The sequence below is a fragment of the Falco cherrug genome, chromosome 4 (genome assembly GCF_023634085.1).
Source record: "Falco cherrug isolate bFalChe1 chromosome 4, bFalChe1.pri, whole genome shotgun sequence".
Taxonomy (NCBI): domain Eukaryota; kingdom Metazoa; phylum Chordata; class Aves; order Falconiformes; family Falconidae; genus Falco; species Falco cherrug.
The window spans coordinates 16,793,364-16,799,600 of record NC_073700.1 but is presented as its reverse complement, the minus strand read 5'-3'; positions in this window follow the sequence as shown (position 1 = coordinate 16,799,600).

Sequence of the window (6,237 nt, the reverse complement as noted above, 5' to 3'; positions counted from 1 at the left end):
AAGTGCAGTATATGTGTGTGGATGTGTATTTGGCTTGTTCTTTAAGCTGGACTTAGCAATGGGTTTTCTTCTTGCCTGAAAAGTGACTTAGTTAAGGGAATGAAATCTGTTTTGCAAGGAAAAATACCAGTTGTATATGCGATGGGCTGAAAAAGCTGATGAACTTGATCCTGTGTGCCAGACCATGACGCTTAGGGTTTTGACTTTCTAAAGAAACCTTCCCCTCCCTCCTCACCGTTTCCTCTTTGCTCTCCCAGCTCAGGTGGGCAGGAGAACGAGTTTAGCACAGGAAACTCTGACAGACATGGGAACGGTCGTTTCCAACCTGAGGGAACTGAAAAATATAATCAGACAGACGTTAGAATATGTAAGGTGAGGTGCTGCGTAAAGACTGCCTGCTCCTGCCGAGGGCTGCACACGAATGGGCTCGTGTGCGCGGGCAGAGGAGGCTCGGGGAAAGTTAAGATTACACAAAGCAATCTCACGTTGCTTTCAGCATCTCTTCCAGAATGTGAACTCCCTTTCATCACCATTCAGAAGTATTAATATCTGCTCCTCTCATTGCATCACACCTGGATGGCTGGCAGCATGTAATAGAGGTCAGAAAGGATTGTCTTTCTTGGTCTCCACTTTGCTGGCTGGGAGCTGGCTGGTGTAGATGAGGCATGCTTACAAGATTATAATGGTAATTTGTAAGCCTTTGCTCGAAGCACTGCAACTGAGTCTGTTGTACGAGTGAAGCTGATGGCCGAGATCCAAGTCTTTGATAAATCACTTTATTGCTGACCTAATGAGTTCTTCATGACAAGGAGATTTCTGCAGTGGCTCATTCAACAAGCTATTTTCTATACCGGTGGTCAGGACCGAAGAAATGGTTGTGTGCAGAACAACTAGGAGATATGCCATTTTGCAGACATTAATTGCAGACTTGAATGTTTTCATTGTCAAACACCAGATGTTCTCCCTTCTGTAAAAAAATAAAATAATAATAAAAAATAATGTCCAGGCAGTGGCTTAATTTAGATTTACTTCATTAGCTGCTGATGTCACTGCATTCCACCTTATACAAATAATCGATAAGATTAATGTCTTTCCTTCCCAAGAGACTCATCCTCTCTTTCAATTAACCATAAAAGCTTGATTTGAGGCAGAGGGGGCCAAAAATCTCTGAATCTGCTTTCATTCTTTCCTCCTTGGAGAGATCCTTGTATGAGGGAAGGTCTGGATCCACATGGGTCATGGCTGGGGGAACGATGCTACCACTGCGAGCCCTGCTTTAAACTACCCAGGTCTTGAAGCACTGAGCAAAAGGGGTTGTTGTCTTTTCTTCCCGACTGCAGAAGGGAGAACCACGGTGGGCAGGTTAAATGGTTATTTGGCTGCCAACCCTGTCTTGTTGCTTGGCTGTGCCTTTTCTCCTGGGTTCCCTGCATGCAGCACGGCAGCCCGTGCTCTTGCACTGAGGGCCCCTTGCAAGTTTTAGTGTAACAATCAGACGGAGCTATCTGAGGTCTTCAAAAATTGGTATTTTAGATGACTAATTATCATGAGGTGACTAATAGCTAATGCTTCTGGGCAGAGCTGTACCTATAATACCCAGTCATCACAACATTTTCTAAAAATGAGGAGGAAAAGAAAAAGATAAATTTTGCCTGAGCTGGAACTTTTTCCAGGTCAAGTCTTTTCTTATTTCACTGTTAATCTTGAAGTATTACATAAAGTTTGGGGCTGTGAAACTTCTGTGAGGTTGGATCTGAGATAATTAAAATGAAATCTTTTATCTCTGGAGACTATGTCGATCTGGGCAGCACAGGAGCATCTCATGGGACGTTCCCAAGGAGCCATCTCGCCACGCTGGCTGCCGTGTGAGCTGCACAGAGGGGCTGGCTGTCACTCCTTGGGTGAGGATGCGAAGAGCTCTCCCTGAAATCCCTGCAAAGCCCCAGCAGGCTCTGCTTAAACAGAAGGCAAAAAGCACTAGTTTAAACAAAGCGCAGGATTTTGCGCTGCACCAACCCTCTACAGTGAAATTAAAAGTTGTTCAAGGTGAGGAACTGGGGTGTCTGGAGTGTCAAGGCTGAATCGTCCAGCAGCTGAGCAGGGGTGGCCAAGATTTTTTGCCAAGATATTTGACTTACCAGCAGTGGAGGCTTCTCTCGTATCCTCCATGCTCCTGGCCTGGACTGCTGGACACCACAGTCTCCTCCAAAAGCAGCCACTCCATAAGCTTTCTCTTCATTTCTGGGCCATATTTTTGCATTTTGTTTTTCTTTCTTTTCTCTAGGAAAGTTTCTGTGTTGGCCACAGTGGTCAAGTTTTGGCGTCTCATGAATATTTGGGGTTTTCCTTTGGTCCCTGGAATTTCCTTGTGCTCCACAAAAACCTTTAACTCTCTGTGGGAACCTTCAGCAGCCTCCTTCGGGGCTTGAAGGAAGGACGGGGTCTTGCCTGTGCCCATTAGCCAGCATCCTCCTGGGGCAGCAGTCACCTCTGTTTCTATAGCACCTATAGGAGCTATATGCCATGCACTGCATGAAGGCTGCAGAGAATATGCAAGTGAGGAGGCAAACCTGTTGCAGCACTCTCCAAACTAGCCGGCTGCAACAAGGTCTTTTACCATCTCATACCAACATACTTTTCATGCCAGTCCCTCTGCTGCCTTCTCCTTGTCCCTCCTCATCCAGGGCGCACTCTCTCTCTGCTCTCTGCTGTTTATCCTAGAGTGCAACTGCAGGAATTCCAATGCCTCTGTCAACTCCAGCAGTTTTTGTTCTTCTATCTCTAGTGCCATAATAGACAGTACCAAGGCAGAAGGCTTGGCTTTAGAAAACATGATTCTGCAGTGACATGCCTTAAGCTGGGTCTCAAGTCTCTCAAAATTAAGGAATTTTCTCCTTTCACAGCTTAAATTCTCATGAATGAGTGAATGATATAGTTGTAGAAAATGGAAGGCTGTTGTAGCTTTGACTTTCCAACACAGTTTCTCCAATATGATTTTCTCCATTCTCATCCTATCAGAAGCAGTGAACCTATACTGGCTTATTCAAATTAAGTCAGTGGCCAAGGGAACACAAACCCCTCCGGCCGTCGTAATTCAGCATTGCTCTGTTGACTTGTGACCCAAAGCATGCAAACAAATTGTGTGTGTCAGAGGCAATAAGTGATGTGAAAATAGAAGATCACTGGGTGTCGTTTAAAATCATAAAGTGTTTCAAATATTCACCAGGCTTCGGTCAGTTTGCACAGGGTGGCTTTTTGCTTTGATGTGTGGTAAAGGACGTGCTTTTGGATGTAAAAACTTCCTAACAGCCATCATTTTAGGAAGTTCATTCCGCAAAGGAGTCTCAAAACCAGAGTCATTTTGCCAGACTGGCGCTTTCATTGCCATGCGAACTGTGTGCTTTGAACAATTGTCTAAATAAAAGTTTATTGATGTTGCAGGCAAGCTCGGGCTGCTGGGACTGTTTGGGTTTCTTTTAAATGGCAAAAATCAGGCTATCCAAGTTCACACCAGAGATGGACTTAATTCTGTTATTTGTTTTACTTGCTTTCTGGGCTGACTTGTTTGGTTGGTTTACTTTCCGTTTAACCCTTTGCTAACTTAAGCAGTGGTAATCAATGCTTGACACTTGCACGTCCTTAATTGCTTGGCATCTGATTGTAGGAGTAGTATACTTGTTGTAATAGCTAGGAGAAGAAAGATGTGTGACAGTTTGGGGTGGGGTAGGGTTGTGATGAAAATCAGGCAACCGATTCAATTCCCTGTTGAAAGTCACAATGTGCGTTATCTGCTATCTCCTTGTGCCTGTGCAGAGCTATCAGCAGCTGTGAGATCACAGCTGTCAACTCATACAACCTTGCAACTTATGCTTAACAGGATTTCCTCTTCGGTTATTAAAGTAATAACAAGAGATACTCTGTGGAAAGCAACAGAATCCATAGAAATTGGATGTACTGTTTCCCTGAGATACACCTCAGCTTATTTTCTGGCAAAAGGCATTAAGCACTGCACTTTTAATACCTGTAGTGAGCTGGAGCTTTAGGGGCTGTGTGTCACCAAACGTGATGCAGGTAAGCTCCCTTGATTTCAAGGCAGACTTTTACTGAGATTTCAGCTATTTAGTGTTTTGTGTCTGGTGGGACCTGTAGGCAGCCAGGGCTCTGGCGTGGACGTGCTGGGACTTTCCTGTAAACTGAATACAGTAACAACATCAAAGGGGCTTTGAATTATTAAACTGGCCTAGTGTTAGGTGTCTAGAACATACACTAAATAAGACAATTTTTGAAAAGCGTAAACTTAGACCTGATGAATAAATAAAATAGTTTGCAGACAAATTTCTCCCCAAACTTGAATATCCCTAGCAGGACAAACTTTGCCCGTGTGTTAGCCTTTGCCTACCACACTTCTGGGGATTCCAGACAGCTCCATGCTCTGGGTCCCTGATGCACCATCCTTCCCACCATGCCCTGTATAAAGGGCTGGCAGCAGGTCCCCGATGCTTCCAAGGCTGCCCTGATTCTGCTTGCCACATCCAACCCCTCCGCCTGGTCCTGCCAGGCTGCCTGGAGCTCCCCGGCTTGGCCATGGAGCAGGCTGGGTGTCTGGCAGGCAGCACACACCTTCTCCCAAGGCATCCCTTGGGGTATGACAGCTGTCACAGGTCTTTTTAAGAGGGCAATGGATCCCATCATAAGCAGTGGGAGTGTTCCTGAAAGCCCCAAATTTGGCAGTTATTTTAACTAGTCAGTAAATTAGATTTCCTTGTGTGTGTTGAATTTGCTTGTGGCAACAGTTGTTACCAAGAGCGCCTCTGCCTTCAAACTTTAGAAAGAATATCAACAGTGTAGAATAACAACCAAGAAAAACAACCAATTATTTAGCAGCCGTTCTTTGTTTAAACTCCAAAACAGCCCCTTGCTGTTTAGCCAGGAACTTGATAATACAACGGAGGTCTGTGTCACTGCTGAGTATTCGAGAGTCCCTGAACGTGGCAAGTGCTTCATCTTGTCTGGGTGGGCTTGTATTATCTCTAGCAATTCCTTTCCCTGTGTGGAAAATGAAATTCCTGCTTTGCCTTGTCTAGAGAGGTGCTGGGTGAGCTGGTCCAGCATCTCTGCTGGAGCCAGCTGGACCTACTGCAAATGATAAAGCAGAACTGAAATTTGACATTTTATGGTCCAGCTCCAGTATGGCTGGCTGGCTGTCTATCGATATGCATGTGTGTATTTGTCTGTCTGTCTATATCTTGTCCTACAGCCAACTGCTACGCACATATTTATAAAATTACATTTCAGTCCTGATTCACAGAAGCACTTACTACCTCATAAATCCCTCTGCAATTCTGGACATTTCATCTTTTTTGCTGGTATTTTTGGTGTAAAGCTGACAAATAAACAGCTAAATATTTCATTCACTGGCTGCTGTAATCAACTAGCTATAAGAAGAGGTGGCAAAGTTATTTATATTTTTCAGAGAGAATAATTCTTTTCTCTCCTTCCACAAGGCAGAAAAAATGCTCTGGTAATGTAGGAGCTTAGAATTTCCTTTGAAAGTGCCTTTAGTTGACTTATGAGACAAATGAATGCAGTTCACTTGTATTAAAAAAAATATTTTATAACCCTTCTATACAATGAAAATGATGTGTGAGGTGTAAATATTCTAGAGTAAAAAATGCATCCATTAACATTTGTGAAAGAAATAACTACGGAAAATGATGTTGCAAGTGATTTCTTGCCTGACCTGGGGCTTTGCAGTTCATCAGCCAGCCGGCTTAGAGATCCTCTCCTGCTTTCCAGTTCCAGCTTATTTCAGGCCAATGTGCCTCAGTGAACAACTGTGCGCTGCAGCTTCTTAGATGAACACTAAATGGGGTGTTTCCATTGAAGCTATGCTTATTTAAACACTAAGGTCAACATTCTTCAGTGTCTGAGGTGGCACTTCAGCGACATTGATGTGCCCATGCTGATGTCCTGGGGCAGGCTGGTATATCCACTTGGAAATCAAGGAATTTGTATCCACATAGTGTTTAGGAAATCTTTTTTCATTTGACTTCTTGCGTGTTAGGTATTTTGGACCCCATAGATATACTTTTTTTTTTTTAAGAATTGCTTTTCTATTAAGAATGAAGTGAACATTTCCCATAAATGCTTTGTCTTTTGTCCATTTTCCCTTACCTTAAGAAATGCTTATCTTCATGTGCTTGTTTACTCATAAGATGAAAAAGTACCTTTCCTTCC